The sequence below is a fragment of the Lolium rigidum genome, chromosome 4 (assembly GCF_022539505.1).
Source record: "Lolium rigidum isolate FL_2022 chromosome 4, APGP_CSIRO_Lrig_0.1, whole genome shotgun sequence".
Lineage (NCBI taxonomy): Eukaryota > Viridiplantae > Streptophyta > Magnoliopsida > Poales > Poaceae > Lolium > Lolium rigidum.
In genome coordinates, this window is record NC_061511.1 from 53,443,075 (window position 1) to 53,468,960 (window position 25,886).

Here is a 25,886-nt window from a genome sequence, read left to right on the forward strand (position 1 = left end):
TTTCCTATTTCACATCACTTTTATTGGCTTACTTTACAAGTTCGTATGCACAACAATGCAACATATGTGCACGTTGCACAGAAGAAACATCCCACGACCATGCCATTAACTTATCTTGGCTTGGCAATAACTTGGAGGGGAGTAGCCATCGTCATCGTCAACCCAAGCTTCTCCGACATATCCACACCATTTTCCTTGACATCGAGTGGCAGTGTCCATTCAAAACGATGCAACAGCGAGCCGAGCATGGCGTGAAGCATCCTGGTCGCGAGCGGCAAGCCGAGGCAGATGCGCCTCCCGGCGCTGAACGGGATGAACGTGAAGTCTGCCCCTTGGAAATTGATGTCCTCGTGCTGCATGAACCTCTCCGGGAGGAACTTGTCCGGCTCCGTCCATACCTCAGGGTCATGATGGATCGCCCACAAGTTCACCAAAACAGTGCTCCCTTTGGGGATGGTGTAGCCTTGTATCTCCACCGTGGCCTCGGCCTTGTTTGGTACCAGTGGCACAACCGCGTGCACACGAAGTGTTTCTTTCACAACTCGCTTGGAGGTAGGGAAGCTGGTTGATGTCGGAGTATTCAACATGTGTCTTTGAGCCAAGGACCATTTTGAGTTCTTGTTGTAGTGTTGTCATAATTCGTTGATCTTGTAGTAATTCAGCCATTGCCCACTCAACTGTACTCGAGATTGTGTCGATGGCTGCAAGAAATATATCCTGAAATTTGCAACTATATAGATTACAGGACCAAATAAAAGCAGATGAAATATGTACTGCTGCTATTTTAGAATCAAAGTGAAAAAAAAAATTGTCGTGAAGGACAAGTGACAACCTTCCATGTTCAGATATCAATTTCAATATACTTGAGTGTCACCACACACATGTGAGAAACCAAATTAACACTACACCGACTAAGATATTTTTCTGAGAAACTCCGTCAAACATCATATAGTCAACATTTTCTAACATCAACTGCTTACTTAACTAATTTTATATTCATTATTCACAAATTGAATTAGAATAATTATATTTATACAAATGTTTCCCATTATTTACATAAATTTCACCCAATACATATACAAACAATGGTCACAATCTTTCTGGAATGAACTTCTAAAACTATGTATAGTTAAATAGAAAGCTAGTAAATATATGACAAAATATTATGTCCTCGTATACATATTTCAGTAAGTAATTTTATTATTATTTAAAACTGGGCATGCTTATTTACATGTCATCCATTATGTGTACCTCACATATTCAAACTTTATATGGTCCATTTTTAGTATCAATATTTTAAGTGTCCAACATGTCTAGTATATTTTATCTAGAAGAAATAAACATAGAATAATAATGATAATAAATATTTACATACTTAAAGTATTATTTATCCAAGATGGTCCAACCATAACTAGCATATCATGTATCGTTTCTATGTTGAGGTTCATGCTTAAATTGTTATTTATTTTGTTTTGTGTTAGTAACGTTTCAAAACATGTATTAATCATATCAACCTAAGCATTTTGCCTCCATCAGCTCTCCAAAGTAAGAGTGCTCCTATTTACCACTTTTGAAGCAAATAGGTGTTGCATGGCCTGAAGCTTACAACATGTGTTTACTACTAGGGAAGCCCATTATCACAAATATTGTTATCATTTTTATTAATGTAAACAAATAGTTTTACATTTTTTACTTTAATGATCTTGTTATACTGTTAAAGTATAGTTTCTTACTTCCATACATCTCGGATGCCAATTTTATTTTATTTACATGTATCCATTAATAAAACATTAATTGAATATATTCGTCATTTCACTAAAATTCTCATACATTTCAAAAAATCATTTATTTAAGAATAAATATTAATTTTTTTAGGAGTAATGCTCATAAATAATAAAAAACTATTGATAATACGAAAACAAATGATCTAGTATTTAAATGGTCATGTATGTGAATTTTTTAAAATCAAAAGTAAAAGTAGTAAGAAAGGAAATGATGAAAGAAGAAGAGGATGAGAAGGAGGGGGAGAAGAAATCAAGAAACAAAGCACGGAAATTATGTGGAATAAAAAGAGAATTAAAATGAAACGAAATAATTTTGTACTTACACACATGATTGTGGATGTTTCCATCGCCATTCATTGTGCTTTAAGATGCGGATAAGAAGAGAAGAGAGAAAGGAATATTTTCATCTACCATGATGAGCAAGAATCTCGAGTAATAAATGAACGGTGACGGAAACACCCACACCCATGCGTGTAAGTACAAAATCCATACCCTAGAAAAGCAAAAGGGGAAAAATAACATAAAAAAAGAAAGCAAAAAAAATACAAAAAAATAAAAAAATAATACTAAAAATTGGTTTACATTCCCATGTGTATGTAACATGTACCCGACGCTTCAACATAGAGGAGGTAGTAAAAGACCCACGATAGACTGAATATTGCACTGGTGGAAAAAGGGGCTTTGGTCGCGGTTGGCAACTGCCATTAGTCGCGGTGGCGCAACCGCGACCAAAGTAGCGCGACTAAAGGCCCCCCCCCCCCTTTAGTCGCGGTTCCTTACGAACCGCGACTAAAGGCCCGTCCACGTGGGCCGCAGGCGAGCGCCAGAGCGGAGGACCTTTAGTCGCGGTTCTTCCGGCCAACCGCGACTAAAGGCCTCCGCAGGGTTTAGGGTTTAGCCCCCTCCCCTAAATCTGGTTTCTTTTTAATTTGTATTATTTTATTTCTTTTGGGTTTTAATTTTGAAGGAGTTTCACATATTCTACGGTACTGTATACATAAATGCATATGAATGTACAATTTCAAACAAATTTGAAATTAGAGCCAAAAAGAATTCAAGAGGAATATACAATATATATTCAATATCGGATGACCATATACAATATATATTCAATATCGGATGACCATATACAATTTTGAACAAGTTAGTTACAAATTCTGGTGCATATAAAGTTCTACGTCATCGTAATAGTGTTCTCCTCTAGGATCGATGACTTCCTCGCCAACCATCCAGCTAGTTCCTCTTGAAGTGGTCGGAAGCGAGCTTCTGGACTAAGCGTCTTCCGGAGGTTATTCCTCAGGATGTTGTTCTCACACTTCTGGTCCCGCTCATTGCAGTATCTCCGGATCCTCTCACAAACATAGTATCCACATAGATTGGTTCCCGGTGGCTGAGTATCCCCATTCGTCCGCACTGCCATTTTAAAATGTAGCTCTTTTTTGAATTCACCGACCTTGGTATCTACGAACCGTCTCCAAACCCTACGAGGCAAAGAAAATTAAATAAACAAGAGAGTTATTAATTAGTTACTTGATATTAGGAAATGATGAACGAAATAGGCCGATCGATATAGAGCGCAAATGAATGAAAATAATTACTTTTGCATCATTTTTCTCATGTCGCCCCAAAGCGCCGGATCCATATTCAGAGAGTCGTGGACGAGAACCGAGGAGGTCTGAACTTTAATTACCATAAGAATCCAGTGGAACCTGCGGACACGATACATGCACAGTCATGCATAACTCATCGATTAGCCACATACCATGCATGGAGAAAACAAAAGAGAATGTGCTCAAGACAGAAACACTCACCCAAAATGGTAAGGAAATAGAATATCACTTTTCTCGTTGCTGTTTTCTAATAAACCGCCACAGGTCATCCTCCACGTCGGCGGGGTGGTGTTCTAACACATATGAATTAACGATGTGTGGGTCAATGAACCCAACATCATGGATGTTCCTTATTCGCATTTCCCGCTTCTTCATTCTGCATAATAGCGTACACAACAAGATAGTTAGGACAATATATATATATATATATATATATATATATATATATATATATATATATATATATATATATATATAGGTAAAATAATTGGGGCACCATGGTGCCCAGGCTCCCAGATCTTGCACCGTTGGATTGATCCACTGGGAGATGAAAGAAATCCGGGTATATATTGTGATGAAACCCGTTAGCGCACCATAATACCCGTTTTGTAGCAAGAACCGACAATTTCTAGATATTTCCATATTTAATTTGCATGGCAGCTCCAATGGATGATTCCAAAATATTTCCATTTTTGGTTTTGAATGCATGCACCGTGATTGCAGATATTAGATACCCGGAATGAAAAAATAGGATAGTGATCTCTTGCCATAGAAAACGCATGCCAGTTTAATGTTTACCAATCAGCCGCGATTTCCGTGCCTTAGTTGCCTTTTCTGGTTATTTTTGAACTCATATCTCTCGGCTATTTATAAGGTGCCAATCAGAAACGTAATTCATGTTTCCACATTTTTGAATTGTTGCATCCTAGTCTAGACTTGGCCGAGTGAAGGACGACCCAAAACGCCTCCATGTTTTTGAATTCTTCTTGGGCTGAGGTATGTATTGGGGCTTTCATTGTTGGACCATGTTTTTCCGAAACACCGTACTGTGAGTTTCGACAGTGGTAGCGATTCCGGATATGCGTACTCTGATTTAGAACTGGCTGCTGTGTATGATGTCTTGTTTATCTTCACCATCAGGTCCATTAGAATTCAGAATTTTCTTGTTCAATCATAAGTATCTTGATGCCCAGGCTGCAGATGTGTGCTAGTGCTATAAGGAGACGTTCTTCTTTGGCTGGCCACGGCAGTATGTTTACCCACAGACAGAATCATCCTCCCAGTATCTCATCCTTTCTGCAGATTTAAGCAAGATGTTTCTGCTTCGAGGTGATGCATGATTGCACCATGGAATAAGATACCGCCGTTCGCCACAGTACTATTGCTCCAGATTAACAGGCCATGATGAGCTGGGGGAGCCCCTGATGGTAGACGACATGCATGTGTTTATCTAGGTATGCATGTGCTTCAGATCTTTATTTATCTAATAAAATGTGTCGCGACATTGTTTTCGGGAACCTTTCCAATACGTCTGTAACTGAAACATGATGCTACAGGTTCAAGGTACACCAGGAGGACTTCCAACATGCTCGAAAGCACACAACCATTTGTGGTCGTGGCAATAGCTATCCAAGGCCGCTTCATGTATTCAATATCCTAGAAAAATGTTTGTCCAGCCCCATTTACATGTATGTCGTTCAAAGTTTAATTCAAATGGGAACATACCCAGCGCGTGTATGATTCAATTATATTTGTGGTTCTGATTGAACGTACGTGCTTTTCTCTCTGCGAGAGAAAAAAAGAGATAAGTTGTATGTGTATATCTATCAGCCTCGTGTCCGTAAATTTACTGGTATATGTACCTGATCAATTGTGCGTGTGCCAATCTGAGGTATACTCCCTCCATTCTGAAATACTATGCATTCTAGAAAATTTCAGACAAATAAAAAGTGTATTTATTAGTAGTACTTAGCTTAGCTGACGGTGAGTAAATAGACAGGAATCCATGCGTCAGCCCTATACCCAAAAAAAGAATTAATGGTAGCCATGCAATTTGCATGCTAAAACGTTTGACGCGAGTTACTTTACCACCAAATCACAGGAAGTAGTAGTACTAGAAAGCGTTCCCTCCATTTTACAGCAGAAAACAGTATCACACGAAGTAGTAGTACTAGAAAGTGTTCTCGTGGGGATGGGATCAGGTAGGTGTGCTGCTGGGTGATTAAAGGGTTGATTAACTCCTGGACATTAATTCCCCAGTGGGTCCCACTCAGAATGCATACTATTTCAGAACAAATTCTAAGCCTAGAATGCATAGTATTTCAGAATGGAGGGAGTATACACTAATTATTCTTATTACTATATATTAGAGCATCTCCAATAGATGTTGTATAATAGGGTAACACCCAAAAAGCCGTGGTGGCAGCGAGCGCGTCGTAAGCAGCCCCGAGCTCAACCTCCCTAAGCCGCCACCCAGTCCCGAGCTTGACATCCCCACGCTCCGCCGCCCTGCCCCAACAACTCCCCGAGCTGCCTATCCTCGATGACTTCGCCTCGAGCTCCGACACAATGGACTCTGTCGGACGGCGCGCCCGGCGCCGCCCGCCCCCTTGAGCCTGAGCTCGCCCGGCCTCTCCCCGCTCGGCCACGCCCCGCGCCGCCCTGCTAGCCCTAGCCTCGCCCGGTGCCGCCCAGCTTCGCCCCCTCGGCCTTGGCCTCGCCCTCGCTCGATGCCGCTCGGCCACGCCCCCGCCCGCCCTCGCCTGATGCCGCCGAACACCGTAGCTTACCTAGGGATATAAAGGATATAAAGAAGCTCGACGAACTCTGTACCCCTTTTTCGGATCCTAATCCTCGCTTCTTCTCGGACAATAGCTAGATACTCCTCGGACCGACCACACCCCTCGGACAATAGCTCGATACGTCTATACCTTGCATACATAACACTTCCTCACATACACATATACCTAGGTACCTTGGGTATGATACAACCTAACTTCCTCACAATGCTTATAATAAGGGTTATTCTACCCTTTTCCAATAATTTATACTAGCTATCGGTATTACCAACATACCTAGATACCCGGAGTTACCATCAAGAAATATCATACTCCTCGGACAATAGCTCGATACCTTGCATACCTAACAGTTCCTCGCATAGAGATATACCAACATACCTACATACCCGGAGTTACCATCAAGCCCTATCATACTCCTCGGACAATAGCTCGATACCTTGCATACCTAACAGTTCCTCGCATACGCATATACCCAGGTACCTTGGGTATGATATGACCCGAGTTCCTCACGATGCTCATAATAAGGTTTATTCTACCATTTTCCATAAATTTATACTAGGTACGATAATACCAACATACCTTGATACTCGGAGTTACCATCAAGACCTCAAGATGGGACTTGGTTAACCATTTATTTTTCGGATTCGAACCTATTTAACCATTTTGTTTAAAAGGTTAATAAGGTTAACCATTAGGTTAATACGGTTTAAATGGTTAACCATTGGTTATTAAGGTTCAAACCATTTTAAACATTGTGCAACAGTAGAATGGCACAAATCGTTGGTAAATGAGAATGCATTATAAAAATGTTTAATACTCATAAACTTCGACTTGCTACCTTGAATAGTCGGTCAAAAAAATCATATCTAACTGCCTAACTTTCATTGCAAGACATGTTACAATACTATTTTACCAATTCAACAGCAGCGGACACCACGTGCAAGTGCTAACTGAGCTAGCACGCATGTCTCCTAGGCTGTTAGCTTTTGTTGTCACTCGTATGAGTCGGCAAGCGCAGGGTGCGGCGAGCTGGCCGAGCATCAGCCGGCGAGCGCGGGGACGCGGCCAGCTAGTCAAGCAATCGAGCATTAGCGGGTGAGCGCGAGGCACGCCGAGCTGGCCGAGCACCAGCCGGCGAGCAAGGTGGCACGGCGAGCTGGTCGAGCATCAGCCGGCGAGCGCGGCGAGCTGGTCGAGCATCAGCCGGCGAGCGTGGGGGCGCGGCGAGCTGGCCGAGCATCAGCCGACGAGCGCGAGGGCGAGCTGGCCGGCATCAGTGGGCAAGCTGGCGTGGGGCGTGGTGAGCCGGTCGAGTATCATCCGGCGAGTGCGGGGGCGCAGTGCGGCCAACAAGCGCGGCGGCGGCGTCGCTTTCGTCCGCCTCGTAGGAGTGACGGGTAACCTTTGGTAAAACAGGATCGAACCTAATTAACCTGTAGCTTTTTCAGGTTAACCATCCGGTCCATTGGGCTCTTTTTTAGGTTAGGTTAACCTAACCAATGGATAAACGGGAACCAATTCCCATTTTTATCAAGACCTATCATACTAATCGGACAATAGCTCGATACCTCGATACCTTGCATACCTAATAGTTCCACACATACGCATATACCCAGGTACCTTGGGTATGATACAACCTAAGTTCCTTGTCATGCTCATAATAAGGGTTATTCTACCCTTTTACAATAATTTATACTAGGTATCGGTATTGCCAACACACCTGGATACCCGGAGTTACCATCAAGACCTATCGTACTGCTAGGACAATAGCTCGATACCTTGCATAACTAACAGTTCCTCGCATACACATATACAAACATACCTAGATACCCGGAGTTACCATCAAGCCCTATCATACTCCTCGGACAATAGCTCGATACCTTGCATACCTAACAGTTCCTCGCATACGCATATACCCAGGTACCTTGGGTATGATATGACATGAGTTCCTCAAGATGCTCATAATAAGGTTTATTCTACCATTTTCCAATAATTTATACTAGGTATCGATAATACCAACATACCTTGATACACAGAGTTACCATCAAGCCCTATCATACTCCTCGGACAATAGCTCGATACCTTGCATACCTAACAGTTCCTCGCATATGCATATACCCAGGTACCTTGGGTATGATAAGACATGAGTTCCTCACGATGCTCATAATAAGGGTTATTCTATCCTTTTCCAATAATTTATACTAGGTATCGATAATACCAACATACCTTGATATCCGGAGTTACCATCAAGACCTATCATACTAATCGGACAATAGCTCGATACCTCGATACCTTGCATACCTAATAGTTCCACACATACGCATATACCCATGTACCTTGGGTATGATACAACCTAAGTTCCTCGTGAAGCTCATAATAAGGGTTATTCTACCCTTTTCAAATAATTTATACTAGGTATCGGTATTGCCAACACACCTGGATACCCGGAGTTACCATCATACTCCTCGGACAATAGCTCGATACCTCGATACCTTGCATACCTAACAGTTCCTGACATACCCATAAACCTAGGTACCTTGGGTATGATACAACCTAAGTTCCTCACTATGCTCATAATAAGGGTATTTTACCCTTTCCAACAATAAGGGTTGAAGATACCTTGAAATTGTGAACATACCTCATCATGAGGACTAGGTCAGTGAATTGAAGAAGTGGGAAATATGTTCCGTGTGAAGGTATAACAACCCTGTTAGCATTGGGCTAACTGGTATTGACCATGAAGGTTTGAAGTTCAAATCGGGGTATTGATTGTTCATTTTTGTCTAATCGTGAAGTTCAACTAGGTATCGTGTGACATGAGTATGGGATATCGATACCCGGTATTACCAACATACCTTGATACCCGGAGTTACCATCAAGACCTATCATACTCCTCGGATAATAGAACGATACCTTTGATACCTCGATACATTGATACCTCGATACCTCGCGTATGTAATCATACTTCATGTCCATCAATATGTACATAACTTCAGTATGCAATATCGGTACATCGGGCATCATAAACCCTGAGTATGCGGTTTGAATAACTAGAACGTGGAATATTTCCTCATGATACAATTTGGATATTCTGGGAAAAAGACCGGTGATTTTAATATTTCTTTGTCACAAACATGTGTCATACTTTTTTCTGAACAATCATGGGTGCGCCTCATAATAATAGTATAACCACTAGCGCATGTAAAAATATTAACATTATTATATACAAATTTAATGAATTAGCTTACACATCAAATCAATTGTCCACATTCATCCTTTTCTATGTGCTAGATGCATGCAAAGGGACCGAGTCGTGCACATAAGCGTTACAGCTGAAGAATTTTAAAAAAATGCGACGTTAGAAATTATACTAAGCTGTTTAAATATTATACCTGGACATCCTCATTTACCAATTTGACTAGTATACCTGTTTGTCTGCATATCCAGGCACACAACAGCAATAAGTCCATTAATATTGGACGATGCACATTTTCAAATGTAGAAATGCTGGGCCCATATACCTTGATCTAACCTGAAAAATCTGCACTTTCCTAATTCCCACCCACTAAGCATGGACGATACATATTTCCAAATGAAGAAATAGTGGGCCACCCTGTGTACATTGTATCCTGCCCAAATATCTGCACATACCTTGTTCCGAGTAGTAAAAGCCCACGAATCAAGGACGATGCATGCAAGGAAATTTGGGCTTCATGTTATATACGAATTACAAAAAAGGAAACAAAATATTTGGTAATTTGAAATAATATTCTCTCTCTTCTTAAACATCATGCATGCAATATTTCCAGATATATACCTATGCTAATGGGGTAAACCCGTTATTCTAAACCCGATCAGATTGGCACAATGTAGATACCTATTGAACGGTTAAGATGCATGGTGCCCAAGCTCCTTGGTGCCCCATTTGTGCTTCCTATATATATATATATATATATATATATATACTACACCCGGGTGTAGTTACACCCACGCGTTTTTCTCATAATCTAGAGAGTATCTATCATACCGGATAGTATGTACATGTAGTATGAAGTATATAAAACTATTTTGAAAGTATATATACTATTTTGCAGGCAGTATGTACATTTTTTTACGTAGACTCATTTTATACGTATACATATGCATGTATTTCGGATATATAGTGGAAACTATGGGTTCACTTGCATTTTTGTCACAAAACTTTATTTGGAGTATCTTAAATATAGTATACGAACATACTCAAACCGATAAAGTATCATAGATACTTCCGTATGGTAGTATATTAGACATGGGTGTAACTACACCCAGGGGTAGGAAGTATTTATCCTATATATATATATATATATATATATATATATATATATATAGTGCAGGCAATGAACGAGATGGGGTAGAAATTAATAAATCACTTACAGAACGTAGCAACTGATGATAGATTTGTCGAGGTCGCGCAGATTGAACAGCTGGAACAATTCACCCAGATGAATTTGTACCGAGTAACGTTTGAAGTGATGCTCATATCTAACTTCCGCATAGATATAGTCTTTGGCGTCTTTATGTTTTATGTAACCCTTGTACCAATTTAGCAGACCTTTCATTTGTCGAGGTAGATCCTCTTCCTGCGCAGGCTCGATGAGAGGGCCATTCTTCACATATGTAAATACTACGTCCTTCATTGGCGCCTCATCAAGGCCTAACAAGTGCACGAAGAGTGATACCTAAGTCGGCCGCTTGTTCTCCGGCACTCGTCGGTCAATCCATGTGCTGCCGCAGCTGCTATGATATCGGGGGCATCCGGACCGGCGGCTTGCACTATGAGCGGGGCGATCGATTGTTTACTTTGTTCCCCGAGCTGGGCAACTTCTTTCCCCCTTTCTAATTTTGTCTCGGCCTCGTCCTCCAAGGCTTTCTTCTCCGCCAACTCTTGGTTCCTCTTGAACGCGAGTGCTTGCCTACGAAGTTCACGTAAATAGTCGTCCGGCAGATTCTTCGCGGCTTGGGACGGTGTGTTCAAAAATGACTTAGCCCATCGCTTTTGCTTGTCGGAATATACCGGCTTGGGCTCGCCCTCTCTTTTCTTCTTGCACTCCTCCTTCCATTTCTCATGCCGAGCAGCCACGGCCGCTGCATTTTCCTCGACACTAAGTTCCCAAGGCCTCGGGATGAGAGGCTTCGATGATGGCTCTGGTATCTTTGTGGTTCTAGGTACATAAGGGTCCGGGTTAATAACCCGGGACTGCTTCGCTTCTTCGCCGGAGGTGGATTGGGGGGCGGTACCGGTGTCCGATCACCCGCCGGACGAGGACCGGGGGCGGCGTCGGCCGACGTGAATGAGGTGTATTAGGTGAAGCACCACCGCCACCGTCACCGCCACCGCCACCGTCACCGCCACCGCCACCGCCACCGTCACCGCCACCGCCACCACCACCACCGTACGGGGTGGACTTGTTGGCGCCTCGCCTGGAAACTTGATAAATTTCTTCTGCCATAGAATGAACTGGCGCTTGACATCTCCAAGTCTTTTCACCCCTTCAGGTGTAGCAATGTCAATGTCCAGGTTCTCAAACCCTTGGACTATCTCCTCCACCGTGACACGAGCATAGCCATCTTGAATGGGGTTGTTGTGGTGGAGTGCTCCAGGTGGTAAAGCACTGCCGATGGCTACCTTCATGGACATGTTCCCCATAGGATAATACAGATGACATGCTTTCATCTCCTTTATATCGTCCACGGGGTAGCGAGGAGGCTCCGGTGCAGTAATTTCGACCACCAGAGGCTCCGGTGCAGTAATTTCTATCGTCGGTGCACCAGCCGGTGAGGCCTCCGTGGAAGCCACGCTGCTTCTTCTCCGCTGCTGGCTTCCGAGATCCATTGGATGATCTTCATGCTGCGCCCGAGCTGCCTCTCTTTCGGCTACTAGTACACTCACGGTTTTCTTCATCACATCCATTTCCGTTACCAACCGCGCCACAACATCTTTTTCCCGATCCATCTTTCTCTTACGGCTTCGTAACCGTACGGGTCATCGTTCCGGGGAACCCTATTTTCCACGGAATGGGCCCCATGCCTCGTACACGTCCTCCGTGTTCAGGATTCCCGAGGGCTTTTGTCGTGGCGTCGTTCTCTCCGTTGAACTTGATCCTCCCCTCTTGAGCATCCCTCATTGCCTCAATAAGCTTTTGGGTGGGTGTAATTATTTTGCCCCGGTAAACACACTCCCCTGTCTCCGGGTTCAGCGATCCCCCATGCCCGTACCACCAGCTTTTGGCCCTTGGGTCCCATCCCTCCGTACTCGGACGGATTCCTCGCGCCCTCAGCTCGTTCTCCATCTTCTCCCACCTAGGCTGCCAAAAGCGATACCCTCCCGGCCCCATTTTATGATTGTACTCCTTCTTGGCCGCATTTTCCTTATTTTTTTTCGATAGTTCAAGGAACTCGCTCCGATTTCTTTTGCTTCACAAATTCTGGCCAATCATGTTGCAGTTTCTCATATTGTCCTTTGAAATCCGGAGTCTTGCCCTGGTTGACAAAGTCATGGGCTAGATTTTGCTTGTATTTCCGGAATGCGTTGGCCATCCTAGAAAGAGCGAACTGTTTGACTAGCTTGCGCCTCTTCTTGTTTTCCGCAATCTTGTTACCCTCCTCATCGTATTTGCGGTATTCCGGAGGTAGAACGAAATGTTCCATAAGCTTGTTGAAGCAATCTTTTTTTCTCTCTTATCGACAAAAGTGAAACCAACACGTGCCTTCTTTGGCTCATTCCACTCCTGGCGGGTGATCGAGACGTTGTCTCTAACAACGGCTCCGCATTGGCCGACAAACTTGGTGGCGTTCTTGCTGGGCTCCAGCGGCCTGCCGGTTGCTTCGTCGACAACATCGATGGTGCATGTTTCTCCTGCTTTCATCGTCTTGGTTGCGCCACGCTTTGACGACGTACTCGATTTTTTCGACGATCCGGCCGAGGGCTAAAATAAGAAAGAGAGTCGCGCGCGTTAGTACACACACATTTATTCAAATCAGTTAGTTGTATCACCAGACGCTCAATATGTATATATATATACCTCGGCGCCGGAGGTGGTTGCTACTTCCAATTGAAGATCGTCGTTTATCGACGTTTCTTCCGCATCATCTTGTCGACGGCGCCCTTCATCTTCACCCTCAAGGTTCGGATAAGAAGAGATATCATCTTCTTCTTCTCCGGTCGGCACAAATGGAATATCGCCTTTTATGATGCCGAACATATGGTCTTCAGCGTCCGGATCATAGTTGTCCAGAATCGGGTCAGCTCTATCGTCCGCCATATGTCAGTCCTGAAAACATGTAGTCAAATCAAATTAATTGTGTATATGCATTATCACATCTCTTCTACATATAAACAGAGAGGGCGACGAGCGGGAGGCGAGAGGGGGGACGCAGTGACCGCGTGACCGAGAGACCGGTGGCGGTGGCGAAAGGGCGGTGGCGAAAGGGCGGTGGTGGTGACGAGGACACATAACCCTCGCGGTGGCGGTGGCGCGTTGACGGCGTTGGCGTTGGCGCGTTGAATAGAGGCGGTAGCGTTGACGGCGTTACATTTTTATGAATAGAGGTAGCGTTGGCGCGTTGACGGCGTTGGCGACGGTACGGCGGCGTTACAATTTTAGTTCATTTTTTATTAAGTCAAAATTTTAGTTCATTTTTTATTAAGTCAAAATTTTAGTTCATTTTTATTAAGTCAAAATTTTAGTTCTTTTTTTAAACAAAGTTTTTAATTAAGTCAAAGTTTTTAATTAAGACAAAGTTTTTAATTAAGTCAAAATTTTAGTTCTTTTTTTAGTACCCATTTTAGTTCAATATTTATTAAGTCAAAGTTGTACGTAGTTGCATTTTTACTAGTTTTTAATTAAAAAAACTTATAGTTAAACTTATAGTAAATTTTTTGTTCAGTAAACAAAAAAGTGTGTAATTAATTAAATTACAATTTTAATTAAAAAAATTTAGTTACGATATAAAAAAACAAAAAAAACCAAAAAACTTCTCCCTCTCTAGTTCTCTGCCGAGCGGGGCGCAACCCGCGCGCGCGGCGAGGGCGCGCCGGCGGCGCGCTGTGGCGCCCTGCCGACGGCCGGCCGGGAGAGGGCGCGGCAGCGGTCGCGGGGGCAGCGGCGAGGGGCGGCGGCGGTGCCGCGTCGTCGTCTCCATCTCGTCGATGCGGCGGCGGCGCGGCAGGAGATCGATCGAGCAGCGGCCGGGGGGGCTCGAGATTAGCGACGGAGTGCGGTGTGTGGCGGCGGAGTGCGGTGTGTGGCGGCGGCGGTCGTGCGGCGTGTGGTGGCGGCCGGTGGCGCGAGTGCGCGCACCCGTACGGCAGCCGGGGAAACGGCGAGAGGGGGCGCGGCGAGCTGAGCGTCGACGACGTACACACGGCGAGGCGCGGCGCGGCGAGAGACTGCGAGATCGAGGCGGCGTTTCGGCGTCGTCCGGCGGCGTCGTTGGCGGCGTGTCGTCCGGCGGCGTCGATCTGTGACGCGTCTCTGTGAGCGGCGGTTTCGAGCGAGAAGACGAAGTGTGGATCGCGCGAGGGCGCCGCGAGCTTTTATAGGGGAGGCCCTTTAGTCGCGGTTGGCGACACCAACCGCGACTAAAGGGCACCCTTTAGTCGCGGTTGGCCAGACCAACCGCGACTAAAGGCTTTTTTTCGCCGTTTTTTCGTTCCCGCGCGCGCACAGCCAACCGCGACTAAAGGTATTTTTGAATTACTTTTTGTTTTTCAAAATGTTAAAAATACAGAAAAACTCAGAAAAATAAAACTAATTCAATTCAAAATTTTAAAAATACAAATAATATATCAAAAAATTCAGAAAAATAAAACTAATTCAATTCAAAATTTTAAAAATACAAATAATATATCAAAAAATTCATAAAAATAAAACCAATTCAATTCAAAATTTAAAAATACAAATAATATATCAAAAAATTCAGAAAAATAAAACTAATTCAATTCAAAATTTTAAAATACAAATAATATATCAAAAAATTCATAAAAATAAAACTAATTCAATTCAAAATTTTAAAATACAAATAATATATCAAAAATACAGAAAAATAAAACTAATTCAATTCAAAATTTTAAAAATACAAATAATATATCAAAAAATTCAGAAAAATAAAACTAATTCAATTCAAAATTTTAAAAATACAAATTATCAAAAATTCATAAAAATAAAACTAATTCAATTCAAAAGTTCGTTGGCCCCCTCGTCCCGCCTCTTTCCGCCGACCCCCTCTTCCCTCCTCGTCTTCCCGCCATTTCTTCCCTGGTCTTCCCGCCTCTTTCTTCCCGCCAATTGTTTCCCGCCAATTTCTTCCGGCCTCTTTCTTCCCGCCAATTTTTTCCCGCCAATTTCTTCCCGCCACTTTCTCCCCGCCTCTTTCTTCCCGCCTCCCTGTCTTCCCGCTCCCATTTTTCCCGCCATTTGTCACTACATATAGGTAGCCCGGCTTGGCCAGCATTATCATCTCTACAATCTCTCATCACTCTCTCATGGCTTCCACCGCACCCACTCTAACCTACCAGCAGGTGGAGGAGCTTTGCGCCTCGAACTACCCTTGCCCTCCGGGCTACCGCGTCCCTGCCGGGCCGGAGCCTAAGCGCCGGTGGCGTGCCGGTCCCTCCCCGTCCCTCAGGGTACCGCGCGCCGGGCGGCCATCACGAACCACTACTACCTCGACCTCACGCCGGAGCAGCGGATGAATCCCCGCTGGCATCCCGATAACCAGCATACTTGGGACGCCTTCTTCATCAATCGGCGTGAGAGGGCGCTCGCCAGGTATGAGGAGGACAGTCTGCCTCCTGGAAACTTCCACGAGGCCGGCCATCGGCTATGGTGGTACGGCCGGACTCGCGAGCGTCATGGACTACATCACGGCCGGCGATATCCCCGCCCGCGCTACCCTCGGTTCGAGCCACGAGCGCCGCCCGACGACAGCCGACGACAAGCAGCGACGACGACGCCGGCAACTTAGAAGGCGACGACTACCGGTACAACGGCGGCGGCTATGAAGACTACGAGTATGCATATTATACGCCTAGGCGGGAGTATGACTAAATCACTCCAAATTTCATGTATGCAGGAGTATGACTTAGTCACTCCAAATTTCCTATATGCAGGAGTATGACTTAGTCACTCCAAATTTCATGTATGCAGGAGTATGACTTAGTCACTCCAAATTTCATGTATCATCGGTGCTATCTCGAGTCAATTGAATCATTCGAAAATGGACACCAAACACATCACGGGTAATATAATTCACATGATTCATTCAACAAAGTTTGGTACAATAAATTATTACACATCATTTCTTCCCTTGTGTCCCCGCTTGCTTACGATTGTGCCGTATCCATGGAGCATCCTCATCATTTAACTTAATGCTTGGGTCGGTGTTCACTTTGAAGGGCGGAATTTCAGCAAACATATTATAATCTTCTCGACATGTCCGTCTTGTCCTCCACTCCCACGATGTTTCTTTTCCCCGAAAGAACAATGTGGCGCTTTGGATCATCGCATGATGTACCGATCGTTTTCTTATCTTTCCGTTTCCTCGGTTTGCTACTCATGTCCTTCACATAGAAAACCTGAGCGACATCTTTCGCTAGGACGAATGGTTCGTCAAGGTAACCAAGATTGTTGAAATCCACCATTGTCATTCCGTATTGCTGGTCCACCTTTACCCCACCTCCTCGTTAGCTTGAACCATTTGCACCGGAACAAAGGGACCCTAAAGGAGGGTCCATAGTCAAGTTCCCATATCTCCTCTATGTAACCATAATATGTGACCTTTTGCCCATTCTCGGTTGCTGCATCAAAGCGGACATCACTGTTTTGGTTGGTGCTCTTTTTATCTTGGGCGATCGTGTAAAATGTATTCCCATTTATCTCGTACCCTTGGAAAGTCGTTATAGTCGAAGATGGTGTCTTGGCCAACATGTACAGACTGATCTACAACATCTTCGTCACTCATTAAATGTTTTCTCAACCAACTGCCGAAAGTCTCCATGTGGGTCTTCCTAATCCAGGATTCAGGCTTCCTGTGGTTGTCCGAGCGTAAAATATTCTTGTGTTTCTCAAAGTACGGAGCCACCAAGATGGAATTGGTCGAACCGTGTGGTGTGCTTCGGTCGGAGAATGGCCGTCCATACATATCGTTGATTTCCTTCCGATCGTGCCTTTTCCACTTAGTCTCCCCTCGTGCCGCGATCGAGGAAGACCAATCGGCTTAAGGTCGGGAACAAAGTCAACACAAAACTCAATTACCTCCTCATTTCCATAGCCCTTGGCGATGCTTCCTTCTGGCCTAGCACGGTTACGAACATATTTCTTTAATATTCCCATGAACCTCTCGAAGGGGAACATATTGTGTAGAAATACAGGACCGAGAATGGAAATCTCATCGACTAGGTGAACCAGGAGGTGCGTCATAATATTGAAGAAGGATGGCGGGAACACCAACTCGAAGCCGACAAGACATTGGATCACATCGTTCACGTAACCGTGGTAGAACTTCTGGATTGATTACCTTCGAGAGATTGCATTGAGGAATGCACATAGCTTCACAATGGCTACTCGAACATTTTCCGGCAGAGCCCCCTCAAAGCAATCGGAAGCAATTGCGTCATAATCACGTGGCAATCGTGAGACTTCAGGTTTTGGAACTTTTTCTCCGCCATGTTTATTATTCCCTTTATATTGGACGAGAATCCTGACGGGACCTTCATACTGCTCAGGCATTCAAAAAAGATGACCTTCTCTTCTTTGGTCAGAGCGTAGCTGGCACGACCTTGAAACCGTTCCGGATGCAGGTCATCAGGGTCTTTCAAACTTTGCTGGTCCTGCCGTGCTTCCTTTGTATCATTTGACTTCCCATACACGCCCAAGAAGCTTAGGAGGTTCACGCAAATATTCTTCGTAACGTGCATCACGTCGATTGCAGAGCGGACTTCTAGGACTTTCCAATATTCTAGCTCCCGGAATATAGATTTCTTCTTCCACATGGCTACGTGCCCGTCAGCTCCCTTCGGAACTGATTGTCCGCCGGGACCCTTTCCAAAGATGACTTTCAAATCCTTGACCATATCAAATACCTCAGCACCGAGTGTGTTCCGCAGGCTTCGGCCGGTGATCTGCCTTGCCGTTGTAATGCTTGCCTTTCTTTCTTCATCGGATGACCTTTCGGAAGAAATCGACGATGCCCAAGGTACACGTTCTTCTTACAATTTGGCAAATGTACACTTTCGGTCTCATGTAAGCAGTGCGTGCATGCATTGTATCCCTTATTTGACAGTCCGGAAAGGTTACTAAGAGCAGGCCAATCGTTGATGGTTACGAAAAGCAACGCTCGTAGGTCAAATTCCTCTTCTTTGTGCTCATCCCACACACGGACACCAGGTCTGCCCCACAGCTGTAAAAGCTCATCAACTAATGGCCTTAGGTACACATCGATGTCGTTGCCGGGTTGCTTCGGACCTTGGATGAGCACTCGGCATCATAATGAACTTCCGCTTCATGCACAACCAAGGAGGAAGGTTGTAGATGCATAGAGTCACGGGCCAGTGCTATGGCTGGAGCTCGCTCGCCAAAAGGATTCATGCCATCCGTACTTAGACCAAATCTTATGTTCCTTGCGTCGGCTGCAAAATCTTTGAACTCTCCGTCGATCTTTCTCCATTGCGTTCCATCCGCGGGGTGTCTCAACTCCCCGTCCGACTTACGGTCCTCTTTGTGCCATCGCAACAACTTGGCATGCTCTTTGTTCCCGAACGAGACGTTTCAACCGTGGTATTATAGGAGCATACCACATCACCTTGGCGGGAACCCTCTTCCTGGGTTTACGGCCCTCAACATCGTCACCGGGGTCATCGCCTCTCGATCTTATAACGCAATGCGGTGCATATCGGGCATTCATTCAAATTCTCGTATTCACCGCGGTAGAGGATGCGATCGTTGATGCATGCATGTATCTTCAGAACCTCTAAACCTAGAGGGCGAGACAACCTTCTTTGCTTCGTACGTAGTGGCGAGCAACTCGTTATTCTTTGGAAACATATTCTTCAACATTTTCGAGTAAGTTTTCAAATGCCGAGTCAGCTACACCTGCCCGTGCCTTCCATTTCAGCAAATCCGAGTGTGCAGCCCAGCTTTTTCAGACCATCATCGCATCCGGGGTACAGCGCCTTCCTGTGATCCTCTAACATGCGATCCAAATTCTCCCTCTCCTTTTCAGTTTCGCAGCGTCTCCGTGCATCAGCAATGGTCCGACCAAGATCATCAACCGGATCCTCTTCTTCACCTTCCCCTTCACCTTCCCCTTCACCTTCAGCATCCTCCATGAAAGTATCACCGAAATGAGAAAGATAGCTTTCATCGATGAAATCATCCCCTTCTTCATCTTCTTCCATTATAACCCCTCTTTCTCCATGCTTGGTCCAACAATTATAGCTTGGCATGAAACCGTGCCGAAGCAGGTGCATGTGAACATCTCTTGAGGAAGAGTAACCCTTCTGATTCTTACACTTAACACATGGACAGATAACAAAAACCCCCTGCTTGTTCGCATTAGCCACTACGAGGAAATCTTTCAAACCCGTACTGAACTCGCCGGAGAGTCGGTTACCGTACATCCATTGCCGATTCATCTGCATTATTATAATATAAAATATATAATTAACCATCATGCATTTGTTAAACTAACTAGCTACAAACAATATAAATTAAACAATGAACTACACACACATGCATATTGTATCAATGACGACACATCAAAGGTTCAAGTTGCTAACCGCGATCGAGGAGGAAAAAATAAATGAGAAAGCTCAAGTGTGGCTCCAACACTTCATATCATGTTTGTTTCATGCTCTTGGGGCATTTCATCAAACACCTTATGTGCATAAGAGGAACCAAAAGCAAACCTAACACTCACTTGTGAAGTTTGTGAAGAGAATGGCTCCAAATGGCTAAGTGTTGGCTGCTGGATGGGTATATATAGGGGAGGGGCTTTAGTCCCGGTTGGCCTGGCCAACCGCGACTAAAGCCCCCCACGTGCACCAGCTGGCCACCGTGCGCCCTGGGCCCAGGCCTTTGGTCACGGTTCGCCACACGAACCGCGACTAAAGACCCCATTAGTCGCGGTTCCTTTACCTTCGCGACTTATGGGGCTTCCCGGAAGCCTGTTTTTCTACCAGTGTTGTAAGGTTTTTCTTGTTATTCTTGTGTGTGCTTTGTGGGGGTGCCTCAACGTGGACGCAGCCCAAGCATGGTCTTCACGACTGATGTCGCAGACTTAGTGATGCCTCAGTTTCTTCTGCATTGTATCCTACTATCATCACGATCTTCTCCTTTGGGAGTCTAGTGATGAAGAAATGGTTTGAACCTGCCTTATGAGAACATTCTACAGTATTATTTTTTGAGGGGAATGGTCTAATATTCTCAGTCCTTTTGGTGGGCAACTTATGTGACTACTTAAAACCTTACAGATTATTCATTTCTATGGTGTGCTGCGAATTATTTACAGGGTGCATCGAAGAACATCGAGATGCGTGACTTTATAATGTTCTGATGTAAATTTAGAGGTTATCAATATATGTTTTCTGCTGGTTGCTTTTGTTTCAGGTTCTCTGATCCGACATAAAGTGTTCTCTTAATTAATTGAGTCAGATCGTTGGTTTTAAAAAAATTCTAGTGCAGAATATTCGGCCTGTCTTGGAGGAGATGGAGATGAGATGAAGAATCTTGAAGCATGACGTAAAGGTTTAGGAGGCCAACGGACCTATCGCAGCAAAATGAAAATTTGAACACGTTGTGAAAGAAATGTTTGGTGATATGCATCCGCATGCTTACCGTGAGAAATGACCTGATAAAATCCCGGTTGACGTTCACCAAGCTGTCGTCGACGTCGTCCTTCCCTTGCTCCTCCATGTCTAGCATCACGTCCAGCAGGTCGTCCTTACGCGGACCGCCGCCACGGTCATGCCTGCGCTGATCAATCTGTTGGTCGATGAGCTGGTAAACCCTCGCCAGGTGCCTCGTGAAGACGCGCCGCACGCTCTGGAGGTCGGCGGCCGCGAGCGCCGGGAAGAAGTCGGAGACGTTGGGCTTGAGGGAGAAGGCCACGGCCTCCCGCGCGAACACGTGCATCTCACCGGACGTCGCGTCGTCGAGCCCGACCGAGAACATGGCGCACCACTGCAGGTACGCCGTGGCCGCGAACGCCACGCGGCCGACCTCCACGGTTCCGCCGGACGCCGCGCGGTCCGACACCTGACGGAGCATGCCGAGGACGGCATCCCGCAGCAACGGCCGCAGCGCGTCCCCGTCGAGCCGCCTGGGCGACAGGAGCCGCTCCGTGCCGATCCTGCGCAGCGCGCGCCACTTGTGGCGCGGCGGGAGGACGAACACGGAGTTGGCGGCGTGCCCCATGGCGTGCCACGCGTCCGGCGGGTTGCGGCCGGCGAGCGTGGCGTTGTGCGTCTGGAGGACCTCGCGGGCCGTGGTGGCGGAGGAGGCGATGATCATGACCACCGTGCCCAGCTGGAGCGTCATGAGCGGGCCGTACCGTTGGGCGAGGTGCGCGAGGGAGCGGTGCGGGAGACTATTTGCAACATCCAGGAGGTTGCCGATGACCGGAAGCGACCTTGGTCCGGGCGGCAGGCGGCGGCGGATGTCGGGAAGCAGTTGGAACACGTAGGAAGACAAGAGGATGAACAGAAAAGGAGAATGCGCACACTAGAAAGAAGGCCATTTCAATCCAAATAGTCTATGTTGTTATTGGTAAGCATGCAGCAAGCAACTCTTCTACATGTATACATTTATACTCTGTAAACCTGCGAGTGGCTAGCCAGGTATCTCTTTTCAGAGAGACCTAAGATTAGTCACAATGGGAAGTATCATACACTAGTATCATGCACATGATACTAGTTTATGATACTACCCCCACAATACATAGTATCATAAGATAGTATCATAGTGTTATTATATTTAATGTTTTGTAGAATCTCAATGCAAATATGTGTATAAGATGTGTTTGCCATTAAATTTTCTAGTTTTACGTGCTATGATACGGTATCATATTATGATACCACTCTCATCTCTCACCTCATTAAATGATGTGTCACATCATATATTTGCCAACATGGCATGCATGATACTACCTATGATACTCCCACTGTGACTTAGTGCCAGCCAATACTTTGCTATTGACTGGGTGGACAGTTGACCTACAACATCTCGAATAACACTCTCCAACAATGTCTGAATTTTGGCAAATGCTCTGTCCGTTTGGGATGGCCAGACACATGCATGGTTCACGCTTCGGGTCACAAAACACTCCCACGAAAAAGGCGGATCGATGACATATTTCCTTTTTACTCCCTTTTATAAAATAATATTGAAATTTTGTTAAATTTAGATGTATCTATACACTAAAAAATATTTAGGTACATCTAAATATAGATAAATTTGGGAAACCTTTTGGTGGACAAAGGTAGTACATTTTCTTTTGTCCAGAAATAAGTGATCCAGATTTACATAAATTCATATGTATTTTTACACACTAAAACATGTCTAGATACATGCAAATGTAGATACATCCATATCACTTATTTCCAGACAGACGGAGTATTACTTTTTTATGGTTGGATTCTTTTATATATTTTAACGGTGTGGGACAGTAGGAAATTTGCTCAAGCTAAGAATCAGAGCCCATACTTTACATCAAAGGAATCATATTCCGCACAGCTAACTGAAATGACCAGCGAATAAAGATAGCAGTACTATGTCTTAGCAGTTAGCATAACAGTGCTATGTACAAATAAACGTTATCGCAACGGGGAACTGGTTCCACTCCACGAACCTTACTCTCTAAGCAAAGTAATAAACGTTACTCACACAGCAGCGGGGAACTAGTTCCACAAGACCCGTTAAATATGTAAGGAAAGAGTGGTCTGCAAAAAATTGATTCTATATATGGCTTGTGTGCAACCTATTAGTAATTAGAGCAAGCCACAAACTACATTAGACCAAACACATGAAATATAGCTTGTCGATCCAAGGCTAGGTGTGGCACAATCTAGGCACGCGGAACAACGTTTCGACCTTCAGAATTCTAAATCAGGGTATAATACAAAAACAATACAAAGTTTACAGTCCCATCAGTTTAGGTATATATACCATGACAAAAAAAAACTTCGTACATCACCTTTCGCCTCTGTTGAGAAGTATTCACTCAGTCGTCCATAGTTGCATCTATCGTTAGGCTCTCACCTTCTAAATTATAGATCTAGCTCCTGCTTTGTAAAGTGATTATATTTATCTTTTGATATTGCATTTATGGTGGAGAACCTGCGCCGACCCAACCCAAATCCGGCTCTCTTCACTCCGCATCTACTCTCTCCGGATCGGTTTAAAAGACCCTCAAGTAGTTTAGGAAATTATTTTGATCATTATTTTAGTCTCACAACAATTATATTATTGAAAATATTTTTTGAATATGAATCTAATGGTATATATTTGTAGACATAAAATTTATATTTTCTTTAGACTAATTAGTTGTCATCAGCTGATCCGAAGGAAGTAATCTTTTTTCCAAAGGTACATTCAGATATTTTTAGACGTACGTTATACTCAAGCAAATGACTCTGCACATTCATCATACCAATGGGTGCACAATTCCGTGAAATTAATTAGCGCCGATTTATATTCTATATAGCGTTGATAAAAATCAAGTGGAATACGTTTTTAGGTTTTACAAAACAAAGTCAATATGATGAAATTAGGATAAAGCACACAAAATCATGAACAGAGTAGCAAACACTTATATACAACGAGGACAATAAGGGACTGCATTAAAATAAATAATACTCTATGGTTTTGTCTAGAGAGAAGGAGCAGCAAAAGCAACATCTAAAGATGGGGATTGTCGTAGCATGGTCCTCAGATGCCACGACACATAGGAAACATAGACATAACAGGATATTTAAGAGATTATTACATGTTGTGGTAATCAATGTTTAAACACTAAGGTAAGCATCACTAATAACATCCATGCCCCCTCATGATATGCTGCATCAAGCTATACTGGATGGCTTGGTTTAGATTTTGTGGTCACATACTTGAAGATTATCTTGATCGGCCTTCCTTTTTTTCGATAATGGACGCTTTATTACTTTGACAAGCAATTACACCCGGCCTCTGCATAGCCAAGATGCACACAACCGTTCAAAGTCTCAAATATCTCAAAGTGAAAACCAAAAAAGCGAATTACAAATCAATCATGAGCAATTGTAGAACGCCTAGGATGAAAGGGGTGTCCAATCGTTAGATTATGGTGCCATCCATGTAGGGAAAAGTATCCATCGGCGTATTCTTCAACCGTGTACAGAGCTCCGTAAAGAGGTCGCGGTTCTCCACCCTTTGAAGCGCAGACAGCGAACGGAGAATAGTGGTACATCTGTGTAAATAACCTGCAAGAGAGAGCAATTCTTATCATTAAAAACTTTGCCATTTCTGTATAGCCATAGCGACCATATAACGGTAAGCGCTCCCACCCAAATAATCATTCTAAACCTGTGATCAATACCATGAAGCCAATTACCAAAGATATTGGCCACACTAGTCGGGAGATACAGATCAGAAGCTACTTGGATGCCTGGCCATATAAATCTGGCAAAGCGGCACTGGAAGAACAAGTGTTTAATCGTCTCATTCTGATGACTGAAAACACACTCACTACTCCCAAGAAAATTGTGTTTCACAAGATTATCTTTGGTTAGGATTACCCCTCGATGTAAATACCAGCCAAAAATCTTGATTTTTAGCGGTATTTTCATCTTCCAAATCTTCTTGTTCGTATCAACTGGTATTTCAGGTTGGATAATTGCATTGTACAGTGAACTTATTGTGAACTTTTCATTGGATTGTAAGTTCCAACGAAATTCATCCGGCCCTTCAGACAATTTAATGGATTCCAAACGAAGCAGTAAGGCATTCCACACATGAAGTCTCGGGCCATATAAATCTCGTCTAAATGTCATCGACGGTGGTGAGATCGACATTACTAAACAAATGATATCACTTTTGCGACGAACAATTCTATATAACGCCGGATATTGTTCAGAGAGAGGCATATTCCCTAACCAGGAATCTTCCCAAAACCGTATATGTGATCCGTCCTTAATGGAGAAAGTACCATATCTAAAGAAAAACTTCTTCGTAGCCATTAAGCCAGCCCAGAAATGCAAATCTCCCGATTCCAAAGGATTTGGGATAACGCTTTCTCGGCAATATACTTTCTTTTAACAAAGGTCTGCCATACACCATCTTCGTTAGAAGCTTAAAATGTCACTTACCCAGTAAGGCCGAGTATTTGACCTTAAGTTCATGAACACCCAACCCACCCATATCTTTGGGACGACATTCAACATTCCACTTAACAAGTCGATACTTCTTTTTTTCGCTATCCTCTTGCAAAAAAAATCTTGATCGATAATAATCTAGTTTGTGTAAAACACCTTTTGACACAAGGAAGAAGGATATCATATACAACACCATATTGGTAAGTATTGAATTAATGAGTACCAGTCTTCCTCCATGGGATAGCACTTTACCTTTCCAACTACTAAGACGCTTCTGAAGTCTTTCCTCCACTAGTTTCCACTCAGCCAT

General features: G+C 44.2%; 1 pseudogene; it reads right to left on the reverse strand.

The window, feature by feature from the left end:
• LOC124647054 lies at window positions 1-25,886 on the reverse strand (annotated as a pseudogene).